Genomic DNA, 13,395 nt, shown 5'->3' with positions numbered 1-13,395 from the left:
CTTTCCGCACCTTTCCGCACCTTTCCGCACCTTTCCGCACCTTTCCGCACCTTTCCTTTCCGCACCTTTCCTTTCCTTTCCGCACCTTTCCTTTCCTTTCCGCACCTTTCCTTTCCTTTCCGCACCTTTCCTTTCCTTTCCGCACCTTTCCTTTCCTTTCCTTTCCTTTCCTTTCCTTTCCTTTCCTTTCCTTTCCTTTCCTTTCCTTTCCTTTCCTTTCCTTTCCTTTCCTTTCCTTTCCTTTCCTTTCCTTTCCTTTCCTTTCCTTTCCTTTCCTTTCCTTTCCTTTCCTTTCCTTTCCTTTCCTTTCCTTTCCTTTCCTTTCCTTTCCTTTCCTTTCCTTTCCTTTCCTTTCCTTTCCTTTCCTTTCCGCACCTTTCCGCACCTTTCCGCACCTTTCCGCACCTTTCCGCACCTTTCCGCACCTTTCCGCACCTTTCCGCACCTTTCCTTTCCGCACCTTTCCTTTCCTTTCCGCACCTTTCCTTTCCTTTCCTTTCCTTTCCGCACCTTTCCTTTCCTTTCCTTTCCGCACCTTTCCTTTCCTTTCCTTTCCGCACCTTTCCGCACCTTTCCTTTCCTTTCCGCACCTTTCCGCACCTTTCCTTTCCGCACCTTTCCTTTCCGCACCTTTCCTTTCCGCACCTTTCCGCACCTTCCCATTTTCTATAGACTAAACCTACATGTCACCTCCTCTGAGAGCTGCAGATATCCTTACAGGTGTTGGCTCAGAGATGAATTTGCTAATAAATATTATTCTGTTAATTATATATCTACCATGAGTTTTCCTAAAATACCAGATGCTGCCATGTAAACACCACAGTTATCTAGATAGGTTATCTCACACCCTGCCTCCCCCTCTTTCCCATTTGTCTCCATCTTGTGATGCCCCACATGCCCACGGATGCTGGCCATCCATCGCCCATGGATGCTTGGGACAACACAGCTCTGGAGCTGCAAGGTAGAAGGGGAGCTACTGGGTGCAACTCAGAAAAGAAATTATGCAACTCTTAGAAATTAATGATGATGTAGTAGCAAATAGGGCAAGATTGTTTTGAAACAGGAATTAATTATTATTGCATACTAAGCTGGATATGCATCCAGGTTGAGACGTACGGAGTGGGTGGGCTGCACTCAGCTGGGAGGAGCGGGGCAGGCAGCCAGCCCCAGACAATGTGTGTGTTTGTGTGCCTGGTGGCAAGCACATCCGTCACCCCCTTCGGAGAGTACTGCAAATGGGAGTGGGGTCTGCCAGATGGCAGACATCCGGAAAGGCACAAGGAAATAGCACAGCGTGACTGCATCGTGCGTGGCAGCAAGCACTCTGGGGCTGTCCACAGATGGAAATGTGCAAATCACAGCCCTGGGCAGAGCTCAGGGAACACTGACAAAGTCAGACCTCAACTCCCCAGACTCCTCTGAGAAACTGAAAAATCAGGATGACAGTCCAGATCAATCTCATCTTCTAAGGTTGTCCAGATCTGGAGAAAATGGCGTGCCTAGATGTGGCTGAGCTGATCTTGGTGCAGGGCACACAGAAGGGCTGTAGGAAGACAAACTGATTGACAGCTCATTAGTTCTGGAGCTAATTAGAGTCTGGATTAAAATATGAAGCATTTTTCTCTCTGTAAACCTGTCTATGCACTAGAAAGAATAAAATTCCAAAATGAGAAAGCACAAGGAATGCAAGTATGTTCCCTTTTCCACCCCCAGCCTCCTTTGCTAGTCACTCTCCCTCAGCAGCCACAGGATAAGGTATCCTAGAGCAGCTGAATGCCAATGTGGAATAGGGAGGGGAAATTTTTATGTAGCTGTTTTCTCAGTTGCATCATGCTACTGCTCCCAAAAAATAGAATTCCATGAAATGAAGACAAGAATGACTGGAATAAAGCTTTTTCTTTATTTATTTATTTTTTAATTTGGTTTTAGTTTGTTTTGAGTTTTTCATTGTGGGTTTTGTTTTTTTTCTGTACAGCATACAGTCTGTATTTAACTAAGTTTCTTGCTTCTTTACAAAACTTTTTTGTCTTTTTTTCCCTCTAAAAGCAGGCTGAGGAAATATCAACATGGGACTCGTGCCTGTGTCCTCCTCCCCTGCCAGGCCTGCCTCAGCTCAGCACAAAGGTGAGCAAGGATGAGCTGCAGCTCCCTGAGGAGAGGGTCCTTACCTGAGACTTCTAGCTTAAGCAACAAGCCTCTGTGCAACACGCTGAATGACTCCTCTGTGTGATAAATTGGGCCAGTTGTTTAGCTTCACATGTCCTTTAAGTCTTTTTCTTATCTCATACAAGCCCAAATAAGAGAAGGCTGAGACATCTGTCTCCATCCAAGCAAAACCAGATAGCTCAGAACAATTGATTTAATTTACAGCAAGAAACAAACGTGCTTAGACAAACCAGTAAATGTTTTTGAAGGCAGCTACTGATAAGTTTTTCTGAGTTCCACCTTATTCCAGAAACAAAAAGACCTTGCAGAAACACCATGATTTGGGTGTTGCTCTGTGCCATATTTTAATATCTTCTGTGCAGTAGCTCTTGAGACCACGTTGGGGTGTGTGTTTGTGTCAGAGATCGACAGAAAGGTGCTTTGTAAAGGTACAAGGCGCTCCCACACTGCCATGATATAATGGGTTGTTAGTGACTTGTCAGTTCATGTATTCAATTACTGTTATTACTATTATTTCTAAACTCTGGGGGTTTCTAAAATTGCTTTATATCAGATAATAAGTATACTCATTCTTCAGTTACACTAATTAGAGTTCTGAGCTTGATTCTGCCACCTCGATGGCTCCAAGAGACTGGTTACCATATGCACAAAGCTCTTAGCTCTTTTCCAAAAATAAATTACAACCTTAAAGTTTTAACTCTCAATGTCCCAAATACCATCTTTCCTACCTGTGGCTTTTCCATGGCTCATTCCTGTTATTTGTTTAGAGTTTCTCTCCCATCAAATGATGTGTCCTACAAAAAAATGAATCTTTTTGTCTGAAATAAAAGTGCAATCCCTAAGCAATATCCATCCTGTGACATGTTGTTGTAGAGCACATTTCTTTGAAACTTCCTGAGTGAACAGCTCCCATATTATCTTCTCCTGAGCCACTCTTGTATTTCCTCCCAGTTGTGTACACATTTCCTAGCCCCGGGAGGGGACACTGCTGACCATTGCCAGGCTACAGTCTGGAGCAGCCTAAAAATGCTGTGCATGCCCATCTAGCTGAAAACAAAGCTGGTGAGCAGTGTGTAGAGCTGAGAAAAATCCTGCTTTTAAATATTGCCTTAAAAAATATATATGAGTCTGGCCTAAAAAGAATCAAAGTAGCAGAGCAAGTCAGAGCAAAGAGAGGGGGGGATTCAATAGTGTGGCACTACTGCATGCAATAAAGCTTAATGTAGATTATTATACCAGAAAAAAAAGTTTTCCTGAAAATCTTATGGTATTCCACAGGACAGAGCTATAAAGGGGCATTGCAAAGGAAGAACAAACCAAAGAAAGAGAAAAAAAAAATCCAGACCACATGAAACCTTGTAAGATTGTCTACAAGGACTTGCATTAAAGTGGGTGTAAAAGAGACTAGGTTAACTAATAGAAGTGGCTGAAAAAATTTTAAAGCCTTGTTTAGGAGACTGCGTATGCATTTTATGGTCCAGCTCTTGTCTGCAGAATATCATTTTCTCAGAGAAAATCTAAATCTGCCTTCTTAATGACTGGAAGTTAAGTAGAGCCCAGAAACTGTGACATAAACAGCTCTATTTCATCAAGTTAACTGTCTTGCTTCTCATTAGACTATACTTGCATGTCATTCACTTCCCTGATTATCTTCTCACACAGAAATTTTCTGCTCTCCTATTGCCAGATGAAGCATATCATCTCAACTTCTTACAGTATGATCTTAAAGAAGCTGCTGCTGGATATGCATTATTATGCTCAAGTCACACCTTAGGTTTGCCATCAACCAAGTGCCTTCATATCCCAGGCCTGCTACAAAGCCTCTCTTTTTCTCAGCACTGATGGAGGGTTTCCTATCTGTGCAAAAGCTTGAATTGCTCACATAGCAAACACATCCTCCATGGAACCAGCAGCGTGGGGAGAGATGAAATGGGCCTCTGGGAGCTCAGGACTGAACCAAGCCTGGATGGCTGCCTGTGTGTGTTGGCACACAGGACACCTCACTCAGCTGGGGTCCAACCCCTGTGAACTGGTATGTGGCTTTACTAAAGATTAAGAAAGAGCCAAAAGGATTCTACCTTTAAACATACCATGGTTGGAACACAGTGGGATTATTTCAAGGAGAAAAAGATACAAATTTTCCTTTTTCAAAGACATTTCTTTGACATCTATTTGTAGCAAGTGCTTCCATCAACACTGAGACAGCTCCCCAACCTAACGTATCAATGGTCCACTTACTGCATAGAATCAATACATCCTCCTTTCTGAGGTACTTGGATGTATTAATAAAGCAAACAACAACCAAATCATAGAATTGAGCTCAAAACACTGCTCCTGGCTTGGTTTCTGCTGGGGCCACACTGTAGATGTGATGAACTCAGACCCTTTCCCTTGGTTTTTCACCTGCTGAGAACACATGTCTTGAGGTGCCAGAAATGCCAAAGAAGCTGTTTAAGTCTTCCTTGAAGGCTGCATCCCAAAATAAACGCCCTGTCTTCAGGAGAACATTACTCACTGCTGTTGAGGGAGATTTTAGGTGATTAAGATTCAATGAGTAATATGTTTGAAAATGCAATTTAGAAGTTTTTCAATCATTCATGAAAACCCTTTCGATGCAGAATAAAGCTTGATAATGTCTGTGATTGTGCCTTGACCTGATGAAAGATCTGAATGGAAACTTGTACAGTAGGTAATATTTATTCTGGCAGTGTGTCAGTAGGCAATGTCTACTGCTTTTATTGCTTTGTGGAATAAAAGTTTTGAATTTTGCTCAGTACTGAGCCATTTATTGTCTTGAAATTGGCAGCAGTAACACCCAGCTGGATGCTGGTATGTTTTGTGTTTGCGAACAGACTGATCCATGGGAAACAATCTAGCAGACAAATCAACTTCGTTATGAATTAAACAAAATCTTTACTTGGGTATGAGACATTTGAGCCTGAGGGAGCTATTATTTTGGAAAAGGCCCATAAAAGGACTTTTTAAGACAGGGACTTTGTGAGTCTTTATGATATTCTTAGACTGCCTTTAGTTATGACTTGCTTTGCATAACACAGTGGATTTTTGCAAAACAATAACTTCTATGTAAATGGTACTGGGGTCCAAAACTCTGAGATGAAAGTCAGAACAGTGACTCAGTGCCTGGCCAAACCAGTGAGATGCTTAAATTGTTCTTCTTCTGCCTGTCCCCGGGACAGGAACTGGCATTTCCTATCTGCATCTCTATTGCATAGCACTGAGAAAATCCTTCTTATAAGCAAAGACAGAGGTAGAAAATTTACCCAGAAATAACTGAGTGCTCAGTACCAGAACTAAGCATAGTATGAAGAGATAGCTCTGTGTGCTTAAGGCCAGTCCTATCAACTCTCACAGCCTTGTGAATGTCATGGGATCTAATGTTTTCTTAATTCCCCAGCTGATGATAATCAAGGAACCACATGATAACCTTGACTTCACTAACACAATGAAAAAAATCACACGTAAATAACTCACTTTGTGATTGCTGAGTAAATATGAAGCCAGCCTTAAATCCCGAAAGTAAATAAAATACCCTAATGGTAATTCTGACCCTTTATTCACTCTTCATGGGTTATCATTCCATTGCTTCTTCATGCTCCTGTAAGTCTTAGCATTCACCCCCAGTCAGCAACCTTTATGATTAATTTTTTGCCAGGCTGGGCCAGAGGAGATGTGACAAAGGGAGGAAACAGACACCATTTGTCCCCACAGCTGTGCACAGGCTGAGTGCCAGCAGTTGTAGCCTGGACACTCACAGGTGAGCAGCCTTGCACTGGCTTACATAAAACACCGACTGAAAACAGCTTAAGGCTGTTAATGCTGCTCTGAGCTGGCGCTGGCATAATAACCTTTCAGGGGCATTTTTAAATGGAAAAAAAAATAAAAGAATAACCAGGTTCAGTCTATAACCCATGTCAAAGAATATGCTGTGGGAAGGACTTTTGCCAATGATTTGGATGATACCATTTGCTCTCTTGTAGCACAACTTTCAGAGATGGGCAAGCAGATTCTTGTTAAGTGACTTTCTCTGGACTATGGTAAGCTTCAGAGACAAAGTTTCCTAATTCTTTCCTTGAATTCATATAGCTTTAGGATGTCGCTTAACCATAGCTTTTACCATGTTTCAGAGTTTGAATGCTTGATATTTTCAGGAAGAAATGTGAAAAAGAAAGAAAAACATAATAGTTTCCGATCATCAAATATTTTGAGTGAGTCATTCGCCTGCATCGCCAGATAAATGCAACAGGACATCCTGTGACCGTTGGGCAGTTTCTTTAACTTCTCCCTTTTTTTTCCCTACAATATAAATAGTGAGGTAGGAAAGAAAGTGTCAGTAGAGTCCTGTCTAGGTGTTCCTCTTTGCTTGGATTCTCTCCCACATCAGGAGAGGAAAGTCAGTCACCTCTGGGGTCACTACCTACACTGGTGCTGGGATATACTGATGGATTGTGGTCTGCTCCTGGTCAGCAGCAGGTAACTCAAAGGCAAAGCCTCCTGAATGAGTTCAGAGAAGCTGATGTTATTTCCCTGAGCCTTTTGCCTTGTGGAGGAAAGTCTTCACTGGAGCTCTTTTGGGAAAGACCTGGAAGGGGCATTTTCGTGCCGCCCGTCTTTTCTCTCACCCAAATTCAAGACTAATCATCCCCAGCTAAATTTTTAGGTCTTGCAGGCCCAGTGGAAGAATTTCTAAGAGATTTTACTAATTTCTTTTGGATGCCAGTAAAAGGATACAGATGGCCAGAATACCAATAAGAGTGATGTAACTGAAATCAAACAAATGCTGCTCCCAACAGAAGAAAGCAATAAATCATATTGATATATTTATTTAATATAAATATATATATTCAACACTATAATTCTGGTGTTCTGGATTGTTTGGAGAGTTGGCAAATTTAAAGAGACAGAAGAAAAAGCTGAATAATTGGCAAAATAAAATACTTCTTTCTACTCTATATGCAAGTACAAACAGAGCTTTGAACCTTAGATCTATAAAAAGCCAATCTGATCTTACGCAAAGGCCTTGGGGAAAAAAAAAAGTCTGATCCAAGGAAGATAAACATCTAGTTGGAAATCTTAGACTGAGCCTGAGAGATGGCTTGCATATGTGTGAGTATACATATATAATCACCAAAAATTAAGCAGACATCTTTATGTTGACAGATAAAGTGAGAGGGAATTAGTGGAGAGAGAACAAATCAATAAAGCACAACTTTCAGTAATAGTTCTTGGCAGAATTGGAGACATGACTTCACATGAAATAACTGGAATCTCCTGAAATTTATCTCTGTCCTTTTCCAAACTTTTTGCTCCTATGGCACTTAGAAGCTGAAAAAACTGGAATAGTCATGCATTAAAAAGGGTTTTATTTGATTTTTAATTGTCTTCTATCATATATTCCCTTCACATCATGTCAGGAAATGCTCTACTTTGTTTATACAGTACCTAGCACGGTGGTCTTCTATTGTGGCCACGGTTTCAATTAACCCCACTAATAATTACCAGGAACCAAATCTATCAATAAATAAGTCTCATAACTTCATGATCTGACAGTGAAATGAAGAAATACCGAAGTCTAACTTCCATCATGGATGTTTAATTGTGGCACTGTTCTTCCCCTCTCTCCCATACACACAGAGCTTCAGCAGGCAGAACAATAAAGATAAGGCTCCTTGGTTTCATTTGATATCTACAGCACCATTATCTTCAGGGTGAGAAGTTCCCCATAGTTCTTTTACACACGTCTCATCTGGATTTCTCCCACTCCCTCATTCTCTGAGTATTTTCCTGATCTGGTCACAGGTATGCTGGCAGCAGGCATTCTGTTCTTTGTATTGGCAAACTTTTTTTCCCCCATTTTTCAATCCCTGATTCTTTTCTTCTTCCAGTTTCATCTATTTCATAACAGTTTTTGTCAACAAAACACCTTCTACTCCCTATCTGCTTTCCACATCAGATTCATGCCTTAAGTCTAGACTGGAAGCCTTTAGGGCAGGGACTGTCTCTAGGTTAACATTTATATATGTTTACTTATCCTCAAAAAGCCCCAGCTTCAAACCTCGAAGTCCAATTAGAGTAACTAATATTGGTGTGGGGGAAAAGGTTTTAGCCTATTAATTCCAGGAACCACTCTAAACACTACTTTCTAGCCTTAACCAAAAGTTGAAGGTTACTATCCATTTCTTCCTGGCCCTCCTAACCCCTGAGCTCTTCATTCATCCAGCTTCAGGCCCTGCACCTTCTCTTGAGACTGTTCAAAACTAGTAGAGAGCTTTTTATTTCTCTCTTTTATTTGCAATAGCCTTCCTGAATAATTTGGGCATTCCTGGCTTTTCTTCAAATATTATCCGAACCATATCTTCCTCTTCTAATTGCTCTCACATGATTGTTTTCTACAGCCTTTGATTTAGCTGGCTTAGTAAAATATGCTACGAAAAAATGCCACAGGAAAAAAAGTGTTCCTTTCTCCCAGATGTTATTTGTATTTCTGTAATAGCTGGGAACTCTGTATATAGTTTACCCAGTAACCTGCTTTCAATGTTTGTTGTTGGTGATTGTGGTATCACTTTTCTATTACGTTCTTATCACCTAGTCTGGTGTAATCACTGTAATACTTTACTGCTCTTTGTACTTCAGAGCACACCTAATACTCCAGTTTAAAGTTGTACTTGTTTCCTTTATCTCTGATGACTGATACAGTTGAACCAGTTCACAGAAATAGTCTTTTCTGAGTAGTTAGTTGAAAAATTTTTGTTTAAATCATCCCAGGAAATAAATAGTGGAGCTGGGAAGTTTAAGTGTTTACAATTATGTTTATAATTTTGTGTATTTATTTTTGTAAAACCTGTTTCAATGTAACCCACTGTGGGATAATGTCAAAAAGTGTAACACTCACAAAGCATGTGCAGCAGCACGTTCAAAGGTGACATACTTGTTTTTGTATGAGGATTGAGTAATTCTCCACCTACTGCCTCTATCTAGCCTGCTTTGTCTGGCCAAAATGCATGTCTGTCAGAGAACTGGTGGATGGCTTACATGGAGGTCACACTGCCCCTTGCCTTTAGTATGGCACAAACCATCCTCAAGGTTTTGTTTTCAGGCAATGCAAGAGAATGACGAAGGAGCAAAGGAAGCTGCCTGTGCATGGCTTGGCTTTGCCCCAGTCTCCTGGGGCTGGAAGTCTGGCTGATGGAGCCTGCAGCTGCAGAGCAGGGATGTCCCAGGAGGTGACATGGTGTGGCCTCCCAGAAGTTGTGGCCTGTGCCTGGGGCTGCCTGAGGCTCTGGCAAATGCTGCATGACCACCCTGCACAGGAGTTTATTCCCAGCTGATGCACTCAGCCTCAGAGTGCTGCAGACAGCCGCTGTCAGAGGCAGGTGCACAGTGTGGTGGTCCTGGGCAAGTAGTTCTGACCACCCTGGAGCTGAGCTGAGGCATAGCCTTGCCTTCACCCACCCAGTCAGCTGAACAAGAACCATCAGACTCTCCTACAGACAGCTTTGTGCCTCGCAAACATCGGCCTCTGCCTCTCTTTGCCTTCACACCCTGCTGCAGTCCAGTGTGGCAGACACACTCCCCCTCTCTGTGAATTCACACGTACACAGGTAGCAGGAGCAGCCCTCAAACCACAGCCAAAATGCAATGAGTGGATTTATCTCACCACCTTGCTGACGAGGCCTGGCCACAGAGACGCAGGGACACAGGCTCTGTTCAGCTAAGTTCATCCTAGCTGGCAGCAGGGAGTGGGGCTGGCTGCCTGCCTCACTACGACAAAAGATGTCTGCATGTCCCTGACAGGAATTCTCCTCAAAACAGGCAGAGGATGAACAACAGTAGCCGTAAGAAGCAGTGTTTTCGCACACCAACAGTTTTAATGTTCCCAGGTTCAAGGTCACTTTGAGCAAAACTGTTCCCTCCCTGTCAATCTTCCTGTTTTAACCCTTTCCTCCCAAGTGCAACACCCAGGAAAGCAGTCTTGGAATGCTGAGTGAAGCTCACCTCCGTTGGCTGGGGGCTGTTTTTCCTCCCAGGCCTCCTCACATTTACACACTCCCCATTTGAAGGTCCAAAAAGTTTTGGGATCTCCTTGTCAGCTCCCTCCTGGCACATGCCACTGAAGTGTGGCTGTTTGGTGGTGAAGCCCTCTACACTACCAAGTTCCTCTTTCCTCTATTTGTCTCATGCAACCTGGCAGTTCCTTTGAGCACTGGGAATCCCATGGGATTTCTTCACAGAGATTTTCACCGTTTTTCTTTTTAAAGAAGTAGCCCATGCTGGTTCCTGTTTCTCCTCATTTGTAGTCTCCACTGTGCAGATAAGGGGGAAGCCACGAGATCAAAAGTAAATGGGCTGCTTAGTCCCTGGAGACTTTATCTGCTGTGCCTGAGGGATCTGTCATTTCAGTGACATTTCTAAGTGCCAAAATTAAATATTTTTATCACAGAGTCAATTAGGTTGGAAAAGACCTCTAAGATCATCAAGTCCAATCTTCTCATTCTAAGCAGTTTGTATTCTGGACCAATTATTTCACGAAACACCAGGTTTCTTTAAACATTCTTTTCACATAAAGAAACTTTGCACACCAGGTGTGCAAGGTTTCTTTATGTGTTTACAATTAATGAGCAGCCTTAACTTTGCTCTGCATGCCATAAAAGCAAGTTAATACCGCTGTTGGTAGTCAAAACTTGCCAAAACTGCTATTTATAACTCTCCTTTCAAAAAACAATATATTAGTGACTGCAGTCACCATGCAGTTCTCAGATATTTGCTACTTGGATTTTTGTTTATATGCAATTAAAATATTTATTTTAATTATACAATTATTTCAATTATTGTAATTTTGTCCTTTTTTCATACATTTTGCCTCATACACAGGACAAATGTGTCTAATATCTCTGTTGCTTTTGCGTCATTTCATCAAGATTTTGCTATTCTTGTCATTACATTATATTGGATGTTAAGAGCTATATTTCTAAATCTGGCTTTTAAATATCAAATAGCTGCACACAGTGGAAGTGCTGTCCTATGCAGACACTGGACACAGCATCAGGGTACAATTTCCACGGGTGGGCTCAACCTCATGGGCATCAAGTTGGGTGTGACTCTTCCATCAGATTTCTTCTTCAATAGATTTCTTCTAGTCACTATCTGCAGATCAGCAAAAAGCTAAAGCAACTTCTTCCCTTTCAAAGACAAGCAGGCATGGGAGACCATGATGGAAAATTGCAGAGTGGAAGGTGTGCACATGAATAAAAAGTGTGGTCTCACTTTGGGGCTAGGTGATGATGGCTGACCAGGTAGGAAAAAAACCTTGAATGGGGTGGGTTGAAGAGACACTTATTTGAGAAGAAAGCCTTAAGGAAACAGAGATTAACAGGTAAAAGACATTTAATGTTCAACTTCCCACTCAAATCAGGGCTAGGTTCAAAGTTGGATCAGGTTGCTGAGGGTCCTGTCTAGTATTTCTGAGTGATGGAGATCCTACAGGCTCTCTGGTCACATGTTGCTTTAACTATCCCCTTTGAAGAAATTACTTTTCCTTAGATCCATCTAGAATTTTTACAGCTGTAACTTTGGCATCTTATCAATTCATTCTGCACATCCAAAAACCTTCTTCCCTATGACATATCTTCAAGTAGCTGAAGACTAAAATTAGACCTTCAATCAGCCATTTCTTCTCCATGATGAACACAGGAGTCAGCTTTTCCTCATGCATCATTGTGATGCAGTTCTCTAACCATCTTTGTGGCCCTCTGCTGAACTAGCTCCACTCTGCAAATTTTTCACTGATGAGGAAGAGGTGAAAGATAATAGGGTAGGAGAAAAAGTAGGAGAATAAAGAGGACAAGGAGGGAAATCTTCAAAAAGCAAGGCCCAGAGCAACTAGGATACCACGTGCAAAAGAAAATAGAAGGTAGGAAGGCAGAAAAATAGCATGAGAAAAGTGGCCACATAGCTCCAGCTGTGCTCTGTAGTAGCTCTTTTACTAGATTACTAGAGCATCTCAAGATTTTTTTTCTAAAAGCTTTCATCAGAGAGAGCTGTTCTTCCATTGATTAATTTTAAAGGTTAGCATTGATGTGGTTTTCTCACAAAAATGGCTTACTTAAAGTGTAATTAATTTTGCAGTAGTGTGCATAAATTATGGACAATGTGAAGTAGGAGGTTATTCACATAAGATAATTGCCCAGAAAAGTGAGTGATACTGGTTTTTGCACTAGACTTGTTCTCTCAGAAACACTCATGTGACAAACAACCCCTAGATAGAGATGTAGGAGTGACAGCTAGTGATTCCCAGGTTCAGATTCCTTTATTTTTTTTATCACAGAAGGCATGTCCATGAACTTTCTGTGCAGCTACAATTCCCATTTGTTTTGAAGAATCCTCATCTTCTGGAAGCCACTCACAAAAGGGTCACCTGACAGTTTTTGCTCAAAATTGTCATCAGGGCTGTAGCTGTCACTAATAGAAATGTCTTCTACTGCTCTGGGACTACTTTGGACCTTTCCTCTGATCATGAGCTTGACAGATCAACTGGCTGTTGCTCATTGACCCCGTTACTGTAGCTGGCAGACATTGATTTGACACATCAGGGCAGGCAGGTTCTTTGGAGGCTGGGTAATATCAGTCCCTGACAATGCACTGCATTCATCCAGAGATGATAGCAAAGCAGAGCAACATTTGAGTAATGTCGTCAAGCAATGGGAAAACAGCCCCCATGATTTAAAATGTGTGCATGTTTGCCTTTTTAGAGGAAATATTTAGTGTATTACTCAGTCAATTAGATATTTTACATTTTCAGCAATACCTGCAAATTATGAATCACCTACCTCTGCTGTGAGTATTTTTTCCATTTAAAAAAAATCTTCCTGACTAATCTATTTGATTAGTCATCTAAGTAGATGTCAATAATTTTCCAAAACTGTGACCTATATTGAAATAATAATGTTATCAATACGGGATGGAATTTCACCAAAGGCAAGTCCTGCCTGACCAACCTTGTGACCTTCTAAGATGGAGTGACTACATCAGTGGACAAGGGAAGGATTACAGATGTCATTTATCTGCCATGGTCCCCCACAACCCCCTTCTCTCTAATTTAGAGAGAGATGGATTTGATTAGCTGGATAAAAAATCAACAGGACAGTTGCATCCAGAGGGTAGTGGTCAATGGCTCAAAGTGTCACTGGACATCAGTGACAAGTGAGGTCTGTA

Source organism: Pseudopodoces humilis, chromosome 1, assembly GCF_049639895.1.
Source record: "Pseudopodoces humilis isolate 2021_Gansu_Grassland_sample_001 chromosome 1, ASM4963989v1, whole genome shotgun sequence".
In the NCBI taxonomy this organism is placed as follows: Eukaryota; Metazoa; Chordata; class Aves; order Passeriformes; family Paridae; genus Pseudopodoces; species Pseudopodoces humilis.
The sequence above is the reverse complement of the archived record's forward strand: the minus strand, read 5'-3'. Positions refer to the sequence as shown.